Below are 23,885 nucleotides of genomic sequence, written 5' to 3'. Positions count from 1 at the left end.
AGATAGACGCGAAGCCCATGCCTACAACAGTAGTGCAAGTCTATATGCCAACTAGCTCTGCAGATGATGAAGAAATTGATGAAATGTATGATGAGATAAAAGAAATTATTCAGGTAGTGAAGGGAGACGAAAATTTAATAGTCATGGGTGATTGGAATTCGAGAGTAGGAAAAGGGAGAGAAGGAAACATAGTAGGTGAATATGGATTGGGGTTAAGAAATGAAAGAGGAAGCCGCCTGGTAGAATTTTGCACAGAGCACAACTTAATCATAGCTAACACTTGGTTCAAGAATCATGAAAGAAGGTTGTATACATGGAAGAACCCTGGAGATACTAAGAGGTATCAGATAGATTATATAACGGTAAGACAGAGATTTAGGAACCAGGTTTTTTCCAGGGGCAGATGTGGACTCTGACCACAATCTATTGGTTATGACCTGTAGATTAAAACTGAAGAAACTGCAAAAAGGTGGGAATTTGAAGAGATGGGACCTGGATAAACTGAAAGAACCAGAGGTTGCAGAGAGTTTCAGGAAGAGCATAAAGAAACAATTGACAAGAATGGGGGAAAGAAATATAGTAGAAGAAGAATGGATAGCTTTGAGGAATGAAGTGGTGAAGGCAGCAGAGGATGAAGTAGGTAAAAAGACGAGGGCTAGTAGAAATCCTTGGGTGACAGAAGAAATACTGAATTTAATTGATGAAAGGAGAAAATATAAAAATGCAGTAAATGAAGCAGGCAAAAAGGAATACAAACGTCTCAAAAATGAGATCGACAGGAAGTGCAAAATGGCTAAGCAGGCATGGCTGGAGGACAAATGTAAGGATGTAGAGGCTTACCTCACTAGGGGTAAGATAGATACTGCCCACAGGAAAATTAAAGAGACCTTTGGAGAAAAGAGAACCACTTGTATAAATATCAAGGGCTCAGATGGAAACCCAGTTAAGCAAAGAAGGGAAAGCTGAAAGGTGGAAGGAGTATATAGAGGGACTATACAAGGGCGATGTTCTTGAGGACAATATTATGGAAATGGGAGAGGATGTAGATGGAGAGGAAATGGGAGATATGATACTGCGTGAAGAATTTGATAGAGCACTGAAAGACCTGAGTCTAAACAAGGCCCCCGGAGTAGACAACATTCCATTAGAACTACTGACAGCCTTGGGAGAGCCAGTCCTGACAAAACTCTACCATCTGGTGAGCAAAATGTATGAGACAGGCGAAATACCCTCAGACTTCAAGAAGAATATAATAATTCCAATCCCAAAGAAAGCAGGCGTTGACAGATGTGAAAATTACCGAACTGTCAGTTTAATATGTCACGGCTGCAAAATACTAACGCAAATTCTGTACAGACGAATGGAAGAACTGGTAGAAGCCGACCTCAGGGAAGATCAGTTTGGATTCCGTAGAAATATGGGAACACGTGAGGCAATACTGACCCTACGACTTATCTTAGAAGCTAGATTAAGAAAAGGCAAACCTACGTTTCTAGCATTTGTAGACTTGGAGAAAGCTTTTGACAATGTTGACTGGAATAATCTCTTTCAAATTCTGAAGGCGGCAGGGGTAAAATACAGGGAGCGAAAGGCTATTTACAATTTGTACAGAAACCAGATGGCAGTTGTAAGAGTCAAGGGACATGAAAGGGAAGCAGTGGTTGGGAAGGGAGGGAGACAGGGTTGTAGCCTCTCCCCGATGTTATTCAATCTGTATATTGAGCAAGCAGTAAACGAAACAAAAGAAAATTTCGGAGTAGGTATTAAAATCCATGGAGAAGAAATAAAAACTTAAAGGTTCGCCGATGACATTGTCATTCTGTCAGAGACAGCAAAGGACTTGGAAGAGCAGTTGAACAGAATGGACAATGTCTTGAAGGGAGGATATAAGATGAACATCAACAAAAGCAAAACGAGGATAATGGAATGTAGTCGAATTAAGTCGGGCGATGCTAAGGGAATTAGATTAGGAAATGAGACACTTAAAGTAGTAAAGGAGTTTTGCTATTTGGGGAGCAAAGTAACTGATGGTGGTTGAAGTAGAGGGGATGTAAAATGTAGACTGGCAATGGCAAGGAAAGCGTTTCTGAAGAAGAGAAATTTGTTAACATCGAGTATAGATTTAAGTGTCAGGAAGTCGTTTCTGAAAGTATTTGTATGGAGTGTAGCCATGTATGGAAGTGAAACATGGACGATAAATAGTTTAGACAAGAAGAGAATAGATGCTTTCGAAATGTGGTGCTACAGAAGAATGCTGAAGATTAGATGGGTAGATCACGTAACTAATGAGGAGGTATTGAATAGGATTGGGGAGGAGTTTGTGGCACAACTTGACTAGAAGAAGGGATCGGTTGGTAGGACATGTTCTGAGGCATCAAGGAATCACCAATTTAGTATTGGAGGGCAGCGTGGAGGGTAAAAATCATAGAGGGAGACCAAGAGATGAATACACTAAACAGATTCAGAAGGATGTAGGCTGCAGTACGTATTGGGAGACGAAGAAGCTTGCACAGGATAGAGTAGCATGGAGAGCTGCATCAAACCAGTCTCAGGACTGAAGACCACAACAACAGCAACATTGTTCTCATCATGTTCGTCCTCATTTTGTTCCTTTTCCTCTTCTTCTTGTTCTCCTTCACTGTCATTGTCAGTCTCAGAAACGACTATAGCTGAAGTTCCATGAGGAATATTATGTCCAGCACTTTCATCCTCTGAATGATCTGCAAATTCTTCTTCACTGTCGGTGTTGCCCAATTGTGAATCGTTGCTTTCTTCAGGAATATTCCTAATTGCCACTGAATGTCTGTCACCGTAGGAAGCATGAAGCTGGAATTGATGCCATGTTTACAAAATAAAAGTAATAAACAGCATTGCACTGAATCCACCTATGTTGAAAAAGTTTGTTTGCATTGGCAAGATCGTAGTGTTGCCATATAGCAACAAATGGAAAATACTAAGTAATTATTTATCATTCAGTTACATAGACATCAAAACATTATCTGTGCTATCATTAAGCATCATTTTACATACCTTAAAAATATAATTTCTTTAGGTGTAATCTAATTCACCTTTTCCGTTGCTGTAGTGTGGGTTTACGTATAGTGGACCTCCAGCAATGACTATAGACTATCAGCAGTTTCTGCCAACATAACGATGCTAAACACAGTCTAGCTTGACACAGCCAGACTGTGTGTTGCCGTACGGCAACACCATGCATGTACAAGTGGTTTCCTTAACAGTATACGTAAATTTATGCTTTGTTGCCGTATGGCAACACCATGCAATAGAGGGTTAAGGTTTTATACAGGATGTTTCACAACTAGTAGCTACTGTTTGGGAGGACGGGGGACTGCCAAGGTGAAAGGAGTGCACAATTGAAAGTCTTGTATCCAGTGTGTATTACAGTTAGTAGTTCACAGTTATCAGCAGAACCTGACATAAAGAAGGGGGAAATGATAAGTTTCTTGGTTGGAAAAATATTTTTGAACTCGAGGAGGAGGAGGAGGGAAGAGGCACAAGAATGTTAACAATAGATTGTAATCACATGACAGCCATTTCTGGTGTCAACAGACAGATGGCTGTTACAGGACAGAATGGTTCATAGATTAACAAGATTTTATTTTCAGACAGATGCTTGCAGTTAGTGCTGGAGAGTTCCGTTACTGGAGTCTCAAGATGCACAGGCAAATTCTTGTGAAGTGTCTGAAGATAAAATGAACCTTGCTGCACACACTGAAGCAGTGTGTGAATCACAGTTTAGTATTTGTTTTAAAGTGCACTGTAAAAGTGTAGAACTTGGGTGTTCTTAAATAACAGTGTTTTTCATTATTCTCCTATGATACTTGTGAAGCATCTGTTAACTTTGTTTAAATTCTATTGGGTCTGATGTTAAAATTAATATGAAGAAATCTGCTTATTACAGAGATGAGTGACATGGAACTACCCCCAATTCACATGAGCTACATAAGAAAGTGCAGTTTATTACATGAAATAAATTTGTGTTGGTCTTTCTTTGAATTACTTTACATTTTATCTTCCTTTTAAAGTAATCCTTGTGACTATAACGATGTGATTTACTTGAAAACGGCAACTATTAATGTAAACAGATTGTTTAAGTTGTATTTTTTTCTGTTGTATGAAGACTGCATTTGAATTGATTACAATATTGGTGTTTATTTTTTAGTCCATCCATGAAAAACTCAAGACCTCCCATTATTTTCTCTTAGTAGGCTCTGAAAGGAGGCTTACTATACCTAATGCAAGCGGTTTGATTTTCTGCCTCTCCATGAGCTAATGTGTCAATTGTGCTGCAGTTTGTCAATTGCCTTCTTATATACTATTTTCATCAGTTTGACTTGACCATTTCCAGACTTTCCTGTAGTACAATGATCACACAACCAAGTAGTGACGTAAAACTCCAGGCAATAGACACACCGTCTAGGACTTGGTAAGGTAGTTGATGGGGATTGCAGAATTGAAAGAAATCTAATTTCATCTGTCAGTATTGAGTTATTTCTTGTTGCTGCCAACTTTAGGTAGTGGACAACTCTGTGTTTATTACATTCTATGCTATGAAAGCAGAAGTGACACTTGGAGTTAATGACCGCTGAAATCATTTTGCTAACTGATTACAATCTTATTCGTAGACGTGTTCATTGCATGAGGCTCAAATGAAATGATTTCTCCCTAGAGCATTGTACGAGTTTGCAGCTATAAAAGATTGCAAAATGTTCTGTTCACTAGTGAAACTCGATGAACTCGGCGTATCGCCCCTTCAGTATAGTTTTTGTCAGTGCACCATGTAATTGTACATATCTTAGGGGATATTTTATGAGAAAGAAATGGAGAATTTCTCGCGATTTGTGCTCCAATTTATTATCCACAATTATTCAACTTTTATTTTAGTTGTGACCAACAGTGTGTCCTGAAGCTGGGGATTATACTAGTGTATTAGTATATTCATAAGGAGTTGCAAATTTCACACAGTAACAGTAACTATTTAACAGTGTTTATATTACAGCTATTAAGTGGAGTTTATTCAAGTCATATGTAAGTTTCATTTACTGATAATTTATTCAAAGGGGTTCCATCTTTTCAAATTTGTGTCTCACATTTCTATGTACATGTAACACAAGCATAAAAAAATTTTTGCACATCTCTTCTAGAAGTTATATTTGCATATCAGAAAAATGAAAATCTTATTTAAGTATTAGATTTATATAACATCAAAACCAAGATGAGTATTGCACCATGATTGTCATTCAAAATGTCAAGCAAATTATGTAGTGTGATTTAATCCCAGTGGACAATCAGCATTCATCTGGAACTTCATCACCATACACGGTCAGTATACAGCAGTGATAGATGGTCTGTCTGCCTTGAAATAGCTGGTGTAGGGACATAAAATACTATTCGCTTCAGCTACTCTTCGAGCCCCTGAAGGTCCAATGGATGTTGATCGGCTGCCGAATCATTTAGCATTATGTGAATGCTGTATCGAGGGGTATGTGGCCATCACACTGCTCTCCCGGCCGATTTAGTGACTTTCCAGACCTGGGAGCTGCTACATCTCATTCAAGTCGCTCCTCAGTTGACATCATGAGACTGTGTGCACCATATACTAGTCCTCCTGCCAAGTAAAAATCCATGGTAGTACTGGGAATCAAAACTGAAAACTGCACATGGCAGCCATCTATAATGATTACTCTGCTATAGAGGCACACACATTTTGTTCTGGAGTAAAATGCAGACTATAACATTGAGATTATTATAGATCTATGTGTACAATATTTCGATTATTATAGATCTATGTGTACAATGTTTCATGTACTAAGTGGTAAACACATTCACTGTTATTTTTTCCTGAAGTACCATTTGAAGATGATTGTAGACGTTCAAGATTATGTGACTCATTTTTAAAAATGTGCAACAAATTATTTTGTAAAATGACTGGTACTGTAATGATTAGTCAAGATTCAATATCAGCTTTTTGCTTGTTACATTTTCTTCTGTTTGTTCTTAGCATTTCCCATGGCTAAGTGGTTGGTTTTATATCCTGTTTGTGCCAGGAGTCTGTTATTTCATGAATTGACAAATTATTTATTTTCATATGCTGACATGCAGTGTGTCAAGTTACATGAACAAGTTATGTTGCTTGTCACTTATCAAGCCTAAATTCCCATTGTCTTCACTTTTCCATTCCGATGTGAAATAATTGTTTTTTTGAAGTCAAACAATGAATGTTGTTATATAAGTAAACATACCAATCATTATTTTATGAAAAACTTTAAAGAAAATTTTACAGTGGTAACTTATCAGCAATTAAACTACCATAATGTATTAAAAAAGTTCTGGCTCAGATGGTGTATTCCACAAGATACATAAAATGTGGTGCATGTAGTAAGAAACTGCCAAACTTGGTCTGTACAAAATAGGTTAGGCCACTGATTTAAAGAGGTCAGATTACCATGGCCAAGAGGCAAGAAGCAATTGCAGAAGGAAAGATGACACTTGCTAGATATTCATGAGCTACTATCATTTATGTACATCGTAATTGATGAGTGAAGGTGCAACAATTAGGGATGACAAATTGTGGGGTTTCTTAGACACACAGATGTCTATGATCTGTCTATTATGTACACAGATCAGACAACAAACTGCACCAAAAGTAAGTGAAGAGTATGGTGCTGGGAAAGGCACAAGTGTTCTGGAGCACAGTTCACCCATTCCTGCTGTGTATTTACTTACGTTGGTATGACAACTCAGTAGATAACGTGAGGAAATAGGATGGTAGTACCTGGAGACAAAGAAAACTATATGCTCGATTATATGATGATTAACTATTTTATGATACACAATGCACGTTTAAAATATAGAATGTATCTTTTATTTTCAGAGAACAGCCGTGTAACACCTACAATGTATGCAAGCCATTGTTAGTAGTGTCGTCCTATAGGGATCTTCACCTGAAGCTCAGTAGGGGTTGCTGCAGGCAGTTATTATATTGTTAACACCAATAATATAACTGGTGACAAATTGGTTGCTTAAAGGGGCAGTCTTCCATACTGGAGAAGTTTTGAATGTCAACCTTAAGTGGCACATTGCAAGTCCTGTTTCATCAGAACATTTTTCTGCCCACAAGGTCAGAATTGTGCTTCAGTACTGTTAATGTGATTCATTTACATATCAAGTAATTCAAAAATTCTACAGCCAAGTGTAGTAAATAATATTTTTGTTTTCATTTGGTCCTAATAATAAGCTATTACAATCAATCATGTTTTGTAGATATTATCATCAGTGACAATTTTCCAAGATTTGGAATGAGTAATAAAATATAATAATTTGCATTAACCTATGTCCAGCTGTTGCACTACTCCTTAATTGTATGAAGTATTTGCTTGCACGTGAGGAGGCACAATCTTTTGGATGTTTGAAATATTCAAAGTGATTTTCATCTACATAGACAGTAACAACAGGCTCATAATGACCAGTTTTTTTGTCCAAACTTCACTACTATCCCGTCAAAGACAGTTGCTCATGTATTGCAAATGGAAATGCTGTGTGGCTAGGGCCTCCCATTGGATAGACCATTTGCCTGGTGCGAGTCTTTCAAGTTGACGCCACGTCAGTGACTTGCGTGTTGGTGGGAATGAAATGACGATGATAAGGACAACACAACACCCAGTCCCTGAGTGGAGAAAGTCTCCCACCCAGCTGGGAATTGAACCCGGGCCATTAGGTATGACATCCCGTCACGCTGACAACTCAGCTACCAGAGGCGGACTATTGCAAATTAAAATACGTTGTGTTTTAGCTGCGAAGTTGGAATTCTCAGTGAAGCCGTTTCAGCCAAGTGTAAACCTGGAGTAAAACTGCATTCAAAATTACAATCTCATTTTTTGCGTGCAATGATGTAAATTTCAGGCCACCTAGATTCTTAAGCCATTTTGAAAGTTCAGCTTCATTCATTCTATCAAAATAACTTTATAGGCTCCATTTGACAAAATGTACTCAAACATTTCCATTCAAATTATCCTTTTGTGTGACGGAGCTGTGTGCTACTTAAACTTACGTTGAAAATATAGTTGATGTAATGAAGTGTGACTTACAGCAGATAAGTTCTTTGTGACCTAATTTCAAGGTTAGTCTCTTTTTCATCCAGGGGCTAGTGTGTTATCACACGCAGTACAACTATTAGAACATAAGCAGCTCATGTCTACTTCTAAATCCTACTTCCCATTGTGTAACACATTGGAATTTAATCTCATTTCATTCACATATGTATCACAAGGAGAGTGGTTCCTTAGATGCCTCTATGCACACACTATTAGTGTTGTATATTTTCTGATGTTTCTGTAGGAATGGTAGCTATGTGTTACAGAGATACAAAGAAAGACAGAAGACTCGAAGACAGATGTAAATTCTCCTGGGAAAGGCTACTTACTAAGTTTAAAGGACAAGCTTCAAATGGCGAATCTACAAATACAGTACAAACCCTATGGATCACTCCTTTAGGGATCATGACAGACAAGATTACAGCACACACAGGGGCACCTCTTACACGAATGGAACAGGAAGAAGCCCTAATAACTGGTACAGTGGGAAGTACCTTCTGCAGTGCATTTTACAGTGGTTTTCAGAGTATAGATGTAGAATGTAATATACACCTACCTAACTTAATATTAGTTCCTGAAATATTGTAAGGATCTCACGAAATGCTATGTTACCCACACCACCAATGTTAAATACAGAAATCATATTGGAATATACATTTTAAGTTAGTTATCAGGACCTCAACCATTCCTCTCCAGTTTTTTAATTACCACGTTCACTTGTGTTGGCTATTTCTGTTCTCCTGTTATTGTTAAACCTTGGTTATTTGCATTTTTGGTTGTAGATATGTACATAATTCTGTACATGCAAACAAAATGTTAATTACAGTTCCCTGTTGTGACAAATGCAGTGAATACGACTTAACACTATCCACATGTCCAGTTTTCAGACATACACTGCATTTATCAGTAGGCAGCCACTCTATATTTATTTACTTACTTACTTGTAATTCCATAGATCCATTTCTGATGAATAACCGGGGTGTGGAATGAGATACAAAAAACCAATTTACATCACCAAAAATGTAACAAATTGGTGAGTATGCTTAAAAGTTTGTAATGTTTCTTGCAGCGGTCTCTCCACAATATTTTCAGAAATTTTATAAATTATATATCTCAGTACATATCTCGAAATATCTCTTCTTATCTTACCGATTCCTAAACTTTAATGTACGATGATTATCAATGCAAAGTAGTTTCAAGCCCTATTATTCCTTGGAGCGTCCATTTACTCCATGGAATAGCTTCTCTGCTATCTGTTTTCTCTTATGAAAAGAATGAAGGAGCTTGCCAATTAGCCGTGAAAGGAGGAGGATGTATATGTATGTATTGTTGAGTTGAGCTAGTCGCCATCTTGATGAGATTCTGTATGAGAAGGAATTTAATACATGAACTAAACTAAAGTAAGTTTGTTCACGTATTATTTAACTGATTATTATTGACAGTGTCTGCTTACTACACTGTGTTGCACGTGTTCACGTATTATTTAACTGACTATTATTGACAGTGTCTGCTTACTACACTGTGTTGCACGGAATCAGTGGGGAATGTCTGATTTACACTGGACGAACCTGCCGTTTTGTATGTTCAAGATATCCAGTTACTTCAAATAAATAGGCTAACACGATCTTAGCAGCAGATCTCTGGTCTTCCCCATGTGATCACCGAAAGTTAATAATTATTACAAATGTTTTCAGGAGATCGACTGACAATTTTCGTTGCACCAAGACTTCAAAATTGCTTCACTGCCTTATGGAATTTAAGTTAAGCTCAATGTAATCAGGATAGAACAGTATTGAACTGTGTGAATGTGATACACCTGCTTTGTGAATGAAAATTCCCTTAACATACGCATGCTTTTACCATTTTGATTAGTGAAGCTAAATCAGGCCGGTGTGAGAGAGGTTTTTAAATTTTTTTGAATACCACCAAAAAAATATTAAAAGTTGAATAAGTTTGGCATCTGATTTTTGGGACATGTACGAAAGAACAGACACCCTTTTTATCCAGCAACCATTATGAATTAAGAGATAAAGGAATTACCAACACTGGCTGCAAGCGTCATCGATTGAAATCAATGGGGAAAGTTGAAAATGTGTGCCACACCGGTATTTGAATGCGAGCCTCATGCTGACTAGATGCTCTGATCACTGAGTCGTCCAGATACAGTGGTCACTGCAACTGCACAGACTACCGTAGTACGCCTGCCGTCTCACACAAAATTCTCAACTTAACTACTGATGTCATGCCCCTTGCCCTTTATCCTCATTACATGTGGCATTTTGCAGATTCCCGTAAGAATTCGAGCCTGGTGTGCATCTACTTGCCTAGTAAGCAAGAGACTCGGGTTCAAATCCTAGTCCAGTGCAAATTTTCAACTTCTGCCATTGATTTCAATCAGTGCCTGCTTGCAGCCAGCATCCATAATTCCTTGTGTCTTAATAGTTAACGTAAAATAAATAAGACATAGTTAAAGTACATATGACTTAATAAAAATACTTAAAGCAAAAAAAGTTGTACATTAACCGTCACAAACCAGGAAGACTAATAATGGCTAGACATTAGAAATTGGAAGTCTCGAAACATAAATACAAATGACAATACAAATTTACAAAAACACTCACTGGTCAATCTTTATGTACTTGTCAAGAGAGTACAATGACTTATCCATAAGGTAGTTTCCTAACATAGATTTAAATGTAGGTGAGACATTAATGTGGATCTTTAATATCTGATGGAAAATAATTGAAAAAAATTTGCAGTGAATAGTAGACAGATTTCTGTGCAAGACTTAGACATTTTAGAGCCTAGTGTAAATCATTTTTAAACCTTGTATTGTGGTCATGGTATGCACTATTATATGTCAAAAAAGACTATGGTTATCACAGACAAAAATCGTAAAAGAAAATAAGTACTGAGATGTGGTGATTAATTTGGAGCTTGCAGGACAGGTTTATGCAAGAATCTCTCAGATGAATGCCATTCATTATTCTAACTGCTCTCTTATGTGCAATAAAGATTCTTCTGGCTAACGGTTGATAACTCCAAAAAATTATACCATGTGACATGACAGAGTGAAAGTAGACAAAATAAGCAGCCTTGACAGCATTCATATCACCACAGGGGTAATTCCACATAGTGTGTAAGTTGTCATACTGAGTTTTTAAAAAAAAGAAAAGCTTATAGGTCTCTAGGATATGCCCAGACCAACTTCACGTGCCATTAGTTTGAATGCAGGGAAACGTAGAAGATTCACAATGTAATATATTTTGGTTATCACAGTTCAAGTGGATTACTTCATTTTCTTGTTGAGATGCATGAAATTGCATATATTGAGTTTTTTTTTTTTTTAAATATCCAATGTTAATTTAGACTTAAGCCAGTGTAAGATGTGTACAAGTACAACATTGTGCTTATCTTCTAGTTCACTGATTTTTCAGCTTTGAATCAAAATAATAGTGTCATGAGCAAAAAGAGTAAATTTGCTCTCAGTGTTTGTGTAGAGTGGGAGATCATTGGTGAAGATAACAAAAGTCCCAAAATGGATCCTTGTGGCACTTCACATTTTAATGTGCCCCACTCAGATAAAACAAAACAGCCATCAGTATAATTAGGTATCACCATCTGCTTTCTGTTGTGTAGATATGATTCCGCCCATCTGTCAGTGTTGCAATTCAAACCATAAAATTCAGCATTCATTTGGGGGATGTTTTGTTTGTTATTTAGGGATACAAGAATTTCAGTTGTGTGAGAGAAAGTTGCCAGCTTTATTTATTTATTTACTTTTTTGAGGGGGAGGGGAATTGAACTGAGCTGGTTTTTCCTGAGGATGTTGTGAATATTTAGGTGGTCTACAGTTGTTTTATACATCAGTTTCTCTAACAATTCTGAGAAGCAATTTGCAGAGATATTGGGCAGTAAGTGGGTGAATTAGTTTTGTTGTCATTCTTAAAAACAGGTTTTCCTATAGCAAACTTTGATCTCTCTGGGACAACACCTTGCTGGAATGATTAAGTGGTTAGCTCATTGTTATAAATTCTTGGCTGCTTTTAATGAGCGCTTATAACCCACATTGTCTGCTGCAGTTAATAAGTGATTGTTAAATTTTAGAAATTGTTGCAGGATTATATACCACCTTGTCATTATAGCTTATCTCTATGGCATTATCATTCTTATTGCACTTCCCACAGCCTCTCTGTGATCTTCCAAATTGATTTTATTTTAATCCTAGAGTTATCAATTTCAGATTGAATATACAAGTATCTCAATTTTTAAGCAGTTTTAAAACCCTACAGGACAATTTGTATTAAGATCTTTGAAGGGGATCATTTGATGTTCTTAATGAGGCATATAATTCCCTTTTAGTCAGCTGCAAGAAATTTTAATTCCTTCAGTAATCCGTGGTTTTCAATGTTCTTCCTTGCAATTCTTTTTGGAAATTTAAGTCCAGGGAGATATATATATTAAATTTATGATATACATTAGTTATCTTATACACTTAATCCAATCAGTGTTTGACAAATAGTAATGAAAGGCAGTGTTTATACATCTAAAGTAATTATATGTGTGGGAAACTTTATAAAACTGATGTTGACCTTAAACAGTTTGCCATTATGGTCAGAAAAGCCATTTATGATTTCGCATATACTTACACTGTTTATTCTACTCTTGTAAAAAAAAAGTCTAGAAGACTTTTGCAATTCTCTGTAAGTTTAGTAGGGAAGTTAACCATGGCAGACACATGACTGACTACAAAGACTTGGATCTTTTAGCCAAAAGAGATCCTAACTTATTCAAAAAAATACAAAACTTCCATGCCAGAGCTGTGTGAATTGTAAGTACTCTAACAGATATGCCCTTTGCAGTAATTTCAATACTACAGACTTCAAAATGTTGATCTGTACATTGTTTGCAAACATTGCATCAATTTTACATAGTACTATCTATTTAATCACATCAGAAACACAGACGTACTGCGCAAGATTTTGGAGAATACAGTAAGACTCAACTAAGATTAAAAATACATTTTTAATATACAGTTTTAATCTTGTTTGTAGCTGACTGTATTGTCCAACATCGTTTGTAGTACGTCTGCTTCTCCAATGCGGTCAAATAGATGAAATTAACAATTAACAACAATAATGTATCTACAGTAGTGCAACTGATATAAAAGAAATACTGTCACGTTTACATGGAAACACCTGTCCAATTTGTAGACAAAGTAACCAAGCATCACGAAACACATCATTACGATCTATAGTGCTAATGATCCATGAAACACGAAACTAACTAATTTGAAAAGTTGATACGATCATGTAAATTATTAGTTGGCTCTTCTAAGACAAATGTTTGTTTTTCATTACAAAGTAGTTCATTACAAAGTAAGTGTGTGTGTGTGTGTGTGTGTGTGTGTTCTTCAGTGAAATGAACTGATTATTCATTGTTTCATTAAAGTGTAGCTTACCACACGTTCGTATTGGTGAGCATCAACATAACCCCAAAATTAACTGAAATCCCGTTGGATACAGAAGACACCCCAAACATGTACAGAGTGGGAATGGCTACAGCAATTAATGCAGCCAGTCAAATATTAGCGCGGTAATAATGTGGCGCGAAACAAATCTCCGATCGATGAAGCTTCGGTGCAGTAAAATAAGTAATTGATGTACATGCCAAGTGTGGTTAGACACCTTTAAAGAAATTGCAAATATATTTTTTATAGGGATTTTGACATTTTCGAGACGTAAGTAACGAAAATTATGTCACGTATAAAATCCAGCATATTATTTAGTAACGAGCCTTTATAAATTATGTCGACGCACAAACATAACCCAGTAACCAGTTTAAAGTTAGTTCCGCCCTTAATCTGAGGTTTCAGGAACATAACCCCCACAGTCCACACCAAACACATGCAGATTACTATGCCATTGCCAGCAACCAGCATGCCTGCGAAGTGTGAGTGTGGACCTTGTCCTACTGACAAGTAACGGGTGTTTTCTGAAGTCACTCTCACGCAAGCCATCTAACGTACGGCGCTGAACTACTGTGTCCCGCTGCAGTTGTGTCGCCATCCATGAGAACATTTTCAGCGTGTAATATAGAATACAGGATACGGATACTGCTAAAAAGCAGTGATCGCACATATTTATTACGGTAAAATGAGTTAATGGAGCTGTTTTTGCTCCAACTTGACCCTTGTATCAGTGGCGTTGATTGTTCTCGAAAACGATGCTGTCCCGGCGTGGAGATAAGTATCTGAGTAAGGCATCGTAGTGCTATCTCCGGCGGTACACCGCAAGGTTACCGCCCTTCGATTGTGCCTTTTTCGCGCTAATCGAAGTGTTAGGGGTTCCAGGTGCCAGCCAGCCAGCCAGCCAGCCAGCCAGCCAGCCAGCCAGCCAGCCAGCCAGCCAGCCAGCCAGCAGTTCCCGGTCCCGGCCTGCAGCAGTGGTCCCGCAGCCAGCCAGCCAGCCAGCCAGCCAGCCAGCCAGCCCGCCCTCCGGTGGCAGCAGCAGTCCAGCCAGCAGCAGTCCAGCCAGCAGCAGTCCAGCCAGCAGCAGTCCAGCCAGCAGCAGCAGCAGCAGCAGCAGCAGCAGCAGCCGCCGCAGCCGCCCCGGCCCCGTCCGCGGCAGCAGCGTCCCTGCCTCTCGCCGTCGCCGTCGCCGTCGCCGTCGCCGTCGCCGTCGCCGTCGCCGTCGCCGTCGCCGTCGCCGTCCGTCGTCCCCCAGTGTGTGTCCTGTCCTTTTAGTGCTGTGTTTTTCTTTCTTCTTCTTGTCGTCATGTCCGCCCCCACCACCACCGTCACTACTACCACCACCGCCATCGTGTATACGTCCCCTTCCGCCGCCTCCACCACTATCACTTGGTGTGCCCAATCCCACCCCCCTCCTTCCATCCCTCCCCTCCTCTCTATCCCTTCGCCCTCGCTCTTTGTCTCCCCGTCTCCCGCCTCTTCCTCTCGTTCTGATCCCTTCCCCCCACTCCCCCAGCCTGTCACTGCAGCTCCGGCTAGGGTGGTGGCCCGTCGGGCCACTGCCCACGCCCAGCTCTCCCCATCGCCATCGCCATCGCCATCACCGCCACCACCGTCATCATCGTCACCATCACCATCACTGCCACATTCGCCTGCACCGTCACAGTCACTATCTCCGGCGCCGCCTGCTGCGTCCGTGCCGGGACCTGTCCCTTCCCACCACCTCCCCATCGTTCCCGTCCCTCCTGTCACCACCCGCCCATCTGCCGCTGTCAAACGCCCTAGTGGCGCCTCCACTTCCTCTGCTCCTAAAAAGGCTCCACCCCGCCCGCCATCCCCACCCCAAAATGCCATGGACGTCTCCCCCCCAGGCCCCGCTCCCTCCTCCTCCTCCTCCTCCTCCTCCTCACCCGGTCTCTACAAATATCTCCTGTCCCGTCCCGATCCTTCATTCCTCGAGGCCCGGAATCTCTCCCTCCTCCTCCGCCAACATTTCCCTGGCGCCCCCATCTCTCTCCTTACTCCCAGACGGGATTCCGTTCTCATCTCCTCCCCCAGCCCAACCCTCCATACTGACATCCTCTCCCGCCTCCCCATCACCCGTTTTGGCCCTAACGCCTCCCTCACCCCTGCTCCCTCCCCATCTCCTACCCGCCAACCCCAACCCCCGCGTCGCCCGCCGACCCTCACCGCCGTGATCACTCGGCTTAGTCCGTCGATCACGGAGGAGGAGGTGTTGGCGGAGCTGAAGGCCCATCCCACCCTGGAGGTGCGGGCAGTCCGCCGCATTTTTAACGCGACCGGCCCCACCCGCCTTATGCGGGTGTTCTCTGAGGACGCCCCCTCCATTGACCGTCTCCTGAAGGAGGGTGCCCTCCTCTTCAATCAGCGGTACAAAGTCGACCCCTCCCGTTCCCCCCCTCAATCCCTGCGCTGCCAGAGATGTCTGCGCTACAATGCACACACAACAGCCGAGTGCCGCGAGGCCCCCACATGCCCGCATTGTCGCCAAGCGCACTTCCTCCGGCAGTGCCCCAACCTCCAATCCCCTCCCTCCTGTAATACCTGCAGCCTCCCCCACCCTACCTACTCCCAAAAGTGTAAAGCCCGGCCCCCTCCCACCACCCCTGAACTCACCGTCCCTGTCCGTCCCCTGGACGCCCCCACCCCTCCTGGCAATTCCCTTCGTCCCCCTCCCACTGCTGAGGACATCATCAGGTTCCTCACCATTGTCCTCCAAAACGTCCATCCCTTTCAGCGCCCCCACACCCTCCAACAGATCTCCCTCGCCGCCCGTTCCATATTCCACCTTAAAATGTACGCCACCTTTTCCAATAACCAGGCCCATTTCACCTTCTCCCGCCTTGACACCCTCGTATAAGTCCTTATCATGGCGCGACAGCATCGTATCCTTTTCAACAATATCCGCTCCCTTCCCGCCAACAAGAACCTCTTCCTGCACACCCTTGCTACCCACCGTGTGGATGCCTTCCTCCTCAACGAAACCTTCCTCCAACCCCACCACTCCATCCACACCTCCCCCTATCTCCTCCACCGCTCCGATAATCCCCTCCCAGTTGCGCGTGGCGGAGTTGCCATTGGCCACCACCGCCAGATCCCCGTTCGGCTCCAGCCTCTCCTTCCCGACCCCACCGAACACCTGATCCTTAGTCTCTTCTTCCCCGGCCTTACCATTACCTGTGCCACCATCTATGTCCGCCCCAACGCCCCTCTTCCTTTCGACTTCCTCTCCCACATCGACCGTACCTTCTCCTCCTATGTGATCGCCGCTGACCTCAACATCCATAGTCGCTCCGCTGCCCAGTTACGGCGGTGGCATCGGTTCCTCTCCTCCCTTCAAGGCGACCTCATCCCCATCCCCCAGCACACTCGTCCCGAATCCAACTCCACTCCCGATGTTATCCTCTCCTCCCCCAACCTCCTTGGTCGCATTACGGTGGATGTCCTGGAGCCTATTGGTAGCGACCATCTCCCTGTCCTCCTCACCGTTTCAGACGGCCGTCGCCCCCGCCCCGACCCTCGTCATGACCCTCCCCCTAAGTACATCCATGACTATTCCCGTGCCGACTGGACTGCCTACCGGGATACCCTCTCCACTCAGGTCGATAGCCACCCTCTCGCCTACCGCCGTCCCGATGATGTCACCCATGCCGCCTCCTTTCTCCAGCAGACCTTGTCTGAGGCCGTGGAGGCCCACGTCCCTACTGTTGCCATCCACCCCCACCGTCCTACCTTACCACCACAGGCCGTCCTCCTCCTCCGTGAATCCCGTCGTCTCTACCGTGCCTTCCTCCGCACGCGTGACCCGGACACCCTACGACGCCACCGGCAACTACAGCGACACATTCGAAATTTGCTCGCGGCCAAGAAACGCCGGGACTGGCGACAGACATGCACCCGTTTAACTGCTACCCTCCCTATAAACTCGTCCAAGTTCTGGACCGCTTTCCGTCGCCTTACCGGAACTAAACCCTCCCCCTACTATCCTCTTCTCCACGATGATCACCCCTTCCCTGACGCCCTTAGTAAGGCCAATCACTTTGCCTCCTACCTGTCCGATGTGTTTTCCATCCCTGATGATCCCCAGTTCGATTACTCCCTCTTCCCAGATATCCGCGTTCGAACTGACACCTCTGTCCCTCCCCTCGCTCCTGGTTTCCAGTACTTGGACCCCATTCCACACACGGACCTTAATGCCCCCATCACCACACAAGATCTCATCAATACACTCCGCACCAAACGCAACACCGCTCCTGGTCACGATCGTGTCACCTACCGTCACCTTCGTGAAGCTCCTATCTCTTTTCTCTCCACCCTGGCCAGGCTCTACAATGTAGTCCTGTCCACCGGTTACTACCCCGACCTGTGGAAAACCTCCCGTATCCTCATGTTCCTCAAACCTGGCAAACCGCCGTCCGCCGTCTCCTCCTACCGTCCCATCAGCCTTACCTCGGTCTTCAGCAAGGTCCTGGAATCTATCCTCACCCGCCGCATCCACCAGCATCTCCGCCAGCACCGCCTCCTCCCCGTTACCCAGTGTGGCTTTCGGCCGTCCTTCTCTTCTGACGATCTTCTCCTTCACCTCACTCATCTCCTTTCCGAACAGCTCAATTCCCGTCGCTCCGCAATCTTCCTCTCTCTTGACCTCGAACGCGCATATGACCGCGTATGGCATTCCGGTCTCCTCTTCAAGCTCCAAACCTTCGCCCTTCCCATTAACTACGTTCGTCTGATCGGTTCCTTTCTCTCCCGCCGTCCTTCCTATGTCACCATCCATAACACCGATTCCTACACCTTTTTCCCCTCCGCCGGTGTGCCCCAAGGCTCCGTCCTCTCCCCCCTTCTGTACTTGTTGTACACGGCGGACATGCCGCCGCCGTCACCCCCCGTCCACCTTCTCCAGTTTGCCGATGACACCGCCTTCCTTGCCCTTGCCCCCACCCTGCGACGCTCCCAACACCTTCTCCAATCCCATCTTGACCGGTTCACCGCTTGGTGCAACCAGTGGTTGCTCAAGGTCAATCCTTCCAAAACCCAGGCGATCATTGTAGGCAAAACCACTCCCTCCTTCCGCCTCCTTGATTTCTATCTCACCGTTTATGGCCGTCCCATCGCTCTCACCCCCACCCTTAAGTACCTTGGCGTCACCCTCGACCGTCGCCTCTCCTGGACTCCCCATCTCCAGACAATCCAAGCCAAGGCACGTTCCCGACTCCGTCTCCTCAAGCTCCTTTCCGGCCGAACGTGGGGTCTGGACCCCTCCACCATCCTCCACACCTATAAGTCCCTCATCCGCCCTATCCTCTGTTACGCCCATCCCGCCTGGATCTCCGCCCCCCCTTCCTTTTATAAATCCCTCCAAATCCTTGAACGCCATGCTCTCCGCCTTGCCTATCGCATCCGTCTCCCTTCCCCCACGCGGATCCTGTATGACCTTATCCCCTTCCCCCACCTCCTCCTCTTCCTCGAAAGGATACGAATCCTATACACCTCCCGTAAACTCGATCCTCCTCACCCGCTAGTCTCCCCGATCCTCTCCCACCCCCGCCCGCTGCCACGCCTGTACTCCCACGTCCCACCCGGTCTCCATCTCTCCACCCTCCTTACCCTCTCCCAAGGTGGCTTCCGCCAGCTCCCCCTCCCTGATGATGCCCTCCTCCCCTCCATCTACCCCTCCTACCAACTTTGATCCTCCCACCCTCCTCCTGTGCTTGCTCCTCGGGGCACCCTCCCTCCCTTCTCTCCCTTTTCCCTCCCTCCTCCTTTTCTCGTCCCTCGTCCCCCGGGCCCCCCCCTCCCCTGTCCCTATCCTCCTGTCCCCGTCTCCTAAGCCATGGCATCCTCTTTTCCTCCCCTCTCCCCCTCCTCATCCCTGTTGCCCTCTTGGCAGGTCCCCGGACTCGCACACGCTCAGTGGACATTCGCGCGCCGGAGATCACCGCCATCAGTGTATCGTGTGTGCCGTCATGTTTAGTGTTCAGTGTTTACCGTCACACTCCATCGTTCACCAGTGCCATCGTCTCCTTCAGTGTTTGTGCGTCGTCTCAACAGTTTGCAGTGTGGCTTATCGTCGAGTGTGAACGGCTCCGTGTTTGTTTCTCTGTGTCTCCTGTTTTATTGCCCACCATTTTGTAACTTTTATGTTTTTTCTCCTGTTTTTGCTGATTGTACCTTCTATGGCTGAAGAGCAGCGTAGTATGCTGCTGACAGCCTGCCTGCTGTCCAGGCTTTAAAATAACAATAAAGTAAAAAAAAAAAAAAAAAAAAAAAAAAAAAAAAATCGTAGTGCTAAGATCATACTTCACAGGATCATTTCTGTAGTATGTCTTCAACTCTCTCTAGTTCAATACTGGAGTAGACGCAACCACGATGATGAGTGGTAGTACTTTCCCTGAGCGTGAGTCATGCAGAATGGGATTCATAGGGTCTCATCTGCAATCGATGATCGTTCACCATGCCTCTTGGGGTGTGGGAAGGGAATAGTGCTTTCCGAGTGGTGTTTTTTAATACAACGAAACAAGGCTGTTGAAATTTCACAATTCAGAGTTAATAGTTTTTAGTCAATTCTATTTCGTTCGCGATTGTCGCCTTCATGCTTGTAAGATTACCATGTATTTATATAGGTGGTGGTATTCTCAAATTAAGTACATATGCGGCTAGTAGTCGCTAAACGGCGGAGTTGGTTTAAGCTTTCTTATTCATTAAAATGAACGGTTAAATAGTGTCTGGTGAGGAACGTCAATAAGGACCCCGGAATAAAACACTGAGTGAAGTTCTGTATCCTTCATTGAAACAAATAACCAAGAGGCTGAGTATTCTGTTCTTACGACTATTTCATTATTTGTGCGCGAGGATATCAACAAAGTATGTTTAACCCTTAACTGACATGCAGCAGTCTCGTAGACCAGCAGCATTTCCTTATCGCTTCCTTTTGCTGAAGTATTCGAGCTACTACTGCTACCTTTCAGTTGGAGTGTGGAGGCCGTGCAGTGACGAGCTTGTTTTTCTACCACTGTTAGTTTCCTCTCGTGTTGAACGTCTGCGAGATCGTGGCATAGCAGTTACGTAACTTTTCTCTGGTAATTTGTTTTCTGTGTATTTAAATCTATTTTTATTTTAGCTTCAAATATCAGGTAATAAGTAAACTTATATCCAGGTTTCTTCATTACAGAGATGACAGCAGAAAGACCATCTACGTCGAGCATTCTAACGGTAAATGACCCTAATTTTGAGGTTTTCAGGCTTGTCTTGCTGAGTGTCTAGACAATAATAATGACACGGCAGAATCGTACGAAATTGAAAGCAGCCATACCTGAGATTCTGAACAAGAGTTGGATAACGTGCCAGAGATGGAATATACGCATGCTGATGGTAGCGATAACGGCAGGAATGATGGCTCTTACGCGTAGTTTTACGAAAAAAATAAGTGTTTAAAATGGAGGAAAGAACAACTTCCGTTAAGTGTAAGGACAAGGCGCCGTAACATAATCGTTCAAGTCCCTGGAATTTGACCACTGGCTAGAAGTTTGGGAGAAAATCCAGAAACAGAACCCGTATAAATCCAGAAACAGAACCCGTATAGGAACTTTTGTTTTCCGGAAATATTCTGTCAGGAATAATCACATGGCCAAATGCAAAAATATCAAAAGTGAGAACAAATTATGAGAACCATGAAAGATTGACTTATCTTCATGACCTTGACATGATCGAACGAAAATCATTCATTGGCCTTCTTAAGTATTCAGCGATATTCAAATCAGGCAACGAGTCCCTAGACTGTCTCTTTGCAACTGACGGGACAGGACGTGATATTTTGCGATGCACCACGACAAAAGATCTTAGGTTTGATACGCCAGAAGATAAGGAGGAAAGAAAGAAGATCCTGCTGCAGCAATGTCAAAGATTTTTAAGCCGGCCGCGGTGGTCTAGCGGTTCTAGGCGCTCAGTCCGGAACCGTGCTACTGCTATGGTCGCAGGTTCGAATCCTGCCTCGGGCATGGATGTGTGTGCTGTCCTTAGGTTAGTTAGGTTTAAGTAGTTCTAAGTTCTAGGGGACTGATGACCACAGATGTTAAGTCCCATAGTGGTCAGAGCCATTTGAACCATTATTTTTTTTTTTTTTTTTTTGAAAGATTTTTAATCTTTAGTGAAAACAGTCAACAGTGTATTACCTTGGGAGCTGCAGCTGTGGATCAATTGTTGGCACAGTGCAGAGGGTGTTGCTGCTTCTTTAGGTACATCCTAAAGAAACAGGCAAAATATGGCATAAAAGTAATGTATCAGACTGATGTTAGAGCTCATTATCTTTATAATGCATAAATCTACTGTGGAAGAGGGAGTGACAGTTTGACTTCATCAAATGAAGATGAGAGGCTGAAAATACCAACTCAGGCTGTGATGAGGCTCATGAAACCAATAGAAGCTCATAGAAATGTGGCGGCAGATAATTGGTTTGGATTCACAGAACTGGTTCAGTAACTTCGTCAGAAGGGGATGACACTTGTGGGGACACTAAAGAAGAATAAACCAAAAAACCCTAGTAACTGTCTTTCTAAAAGCAGAACACCGCCGTTTACGGCTTCATGGAAGAGATGTCACCGCTCTTGATGTTCCAAAGGTGGGAAAGCTGTAATCCTGGTCTCCAGTATGCATCATTCTGAGAGTTTCGATCCAGAGGAATCGTAAACCAGAAATTACGTCTTCTATAACGTAACAAAAGGCGGTATGGATCAAAAACGTGCAGCTTATACAGCAAGCCGCAGGACATGAAGATGGCCTGTAGCAGTTTTTTTTCCCCACTGGTAGATATTGTCAACGACGTAAACGATTATCGCCTATACCAATCTTTCAATAAGACTCCAGACATAACACGCCTTGAAGTCATGAAATCGTTAGCAAAGGCGCTAACATATCCCCTTATGACTCACCGACTGCAGTTACGAAGTCTCAAGGGAACTTACTGTTTCAATCAGACACATACTGCAGATACCAGATGAAGAACATCCCCAGCCTCAGGCTCTTGAGAACTGTTTTGAAAAAAGAAAAACCTGTAATTTTGCCCTCTGAAACTGAAGAAAAAGACTAAATATCCTTGTCCAACAGTGTGGACGTGCAGTACGTCATGAACGTGCACGAAAAATGTGCTTTGAAGCGAAAAAATAAGAAAATCTTTACTCAGACAGCCACAGACTTTAAAACTGAAGTGCCCGTTTTTTCTCAATATGTATTATTTTCTCTTGATAATAACTACTTTTGGCATTATAATTGTTTCCAGTAAATATGGCTCATATTTGTTTGAAATAAACTTACGAGTTGTGACAGACCGCAGCATTTAGTTACGTCAGAAATATTAGACATGTTGGCTGAGGATTAAGCGAGCTTTGTTAACAGTATCTTTCGTCCATGTTGTGTTACAAGTTTATACACTGAAGAGCCAAAGAAAGTGGTACACCTACCTAATATCTTGTAGGGCTCCCGCGGGCAAGACTCGACTAATGTCTGAAGTAGTGCTGAACAGAACTGATACCTTGTATCCTGCAAGGCTGTCCATAAATCCGTAAGAGTATGAGGGGGTGGAGAGCTCTTCTCAACAGCACGTTACAAGGCATCCCAGAAATGCTCAATAACGTTCACGTCTGGAGAGTCAAGTGGCCAGCGGAATTGTTTAAACTCAGAAGCGTGTTCCTGGAGCCACTCTGTAGCAATCCCGGACGTGTGGGTATCTCAGTGTCCTGCTGGAACTGCCCAAGTCCGTCGGAATGCACAATGAGCATGAATGGATGCAGGTAATCAGAGATGATGCTTGCATATGTGTCACCTGTCAGATACGTGTCTAGACGTATCGGGGGGTCCCATATCGCTCCAACTTTACAAGCCCCAGACCATTACAGAGCCTTCACCAGCTTGAACAGTCCCCTGCTGACATGCAGGGTCCTTGGACTCAAGAGGTTGTCTCCATGCCCGTACACGTCCATCCGCTCGATACAAATTGAAACGAGACTCGTCCGATCAGGCAACATGTTTCTAGTCATCAACAGACTAATGTCAGTGCTGACGGGCCCAGGCGAGGCATAAAGCTTTTGTGTCATGCAGTCATCAAGGATATACGATGATGTTTCGTTGAACGGTTAGCACGCTGACACTTGTTGATGGTCTAGCATTGAAATCTGCAGCAATTTGCGGAAGGGTTGCACTTCTGTCACGTTGAACGACTCTCGTCAGTCGTCGTTTGTCCCGTTCTTGCAGGATCTTTTTCCGGCCGGAGCGATGTGGAATGTTTG

General features: G+C 43.3%; 1 long non-coding RNA gene and 1 other non-coding gene across 2 annotated transcripts; one reads left to right on the top strand and one right to left on the bottom strand.

The window, feature by feature from the left end:
* Positions 1 to 5,050: 5,050 nt before the first annotated feature.
* Positions 5,051 to 14,118, bottom strand: LOC124788165. Its single transcript, XR_007016064.1, has 2 exons — positions 13,576 to 14,118; positions 5,051 to 5,629 (listed from the first exon to the last, which is right to left on the bottom strand). It is a non-coding gene; the product is annotated as an uncharacterized LOC124788165 (long non-coding RNA).
* Positions 14,119 to 19,895: 5,777 nt separating this feature from the next.
* On the top strand, positions 19,896 to 20,103 carry LOC124790917. The gene has a single exon (XR_007016373.1). It is a non-coding gene; the product is annotated as a small nucleolar RNA U3 (small nucleolar RNA).
* Positions 20,104 to 23,885: the final 3,782 nt, after the last annotated feature.

The sequence above is a fragment of the Schistocerca piceifrons genome, chromosome 3, assembly GCF_021461385.2.
Source record: "Schistocerca piceifrons isolate TAMUIC-IGC-003096 chromosome 3, iqSchPice1.1, whole genome shotgun sequence".
NCBI classification, from domain to species: Eukaryota; Metazoa; Arthropoda; class Insecta; order Orthoptera; family Acrididae; genus Schistocerca; species Schistocerca piceifrons.
This window is presented reverse-complemented; position numbering and strand designations above follow the sequence as displayed.